At 41.3% G+C, this 213-nt stretch overlaps 1 protein-coding gene across 1 annotated transcript in view; it reads left to right on the top strand.

Moving 5' to 3' along the window:
• Positions 1–213, top strand: part of LOC109467642 (neurofilament heavy polypeptide-like) — a 5917-nt gene that overhangs the window by 4977 nt on the left and 727 nt on the right. The gene's annotated exons all lie outside the window — the stretch shown is intronic.

Raw genomic sequence — 213 nt, 5'->3', positions numbered from 1 at the left:
AAGTGGAACCAAAAGAAGAAGCGAAGACAGAAGAAGCTAAAGTGGAACAAAAAGAGAAGCGAAGACAGAAGAGGACTAAAAAGGAGAAAAGAAGAAGCGAAGACAGAAGAGACTAAAGTAGGAACCAAAAGAAGAAGCGAAGACAGAAGAGGGTAAAGTGGAACAAAAGAAGAAGCGAAGGCCGATGAGACTAAAGTGGAACAAAGGAAGAAG

The sequence above is a fragment of the Branchiostoma belcheri genome, unplaced genomic scaffold (assembly GCF_001625305.1).
Source record: "Branchiostoma belcheri isolate BF01 breed outbred unplaced genomic scaffold, Haploidv18h27 scaffold186, whole genome shotgun sequence".
NCBI classification, from domain to species: domain Eukaryota; kingdom Metazoa; phylum Chordata; class Leptocardii; order Amphioxiformes; family Branchiostomatidae; genus Branchiostoma; species Branchiostoma belcheri.
This window is presented reverse-complemented; position numbering and strand designations above follow the sequence as displayed.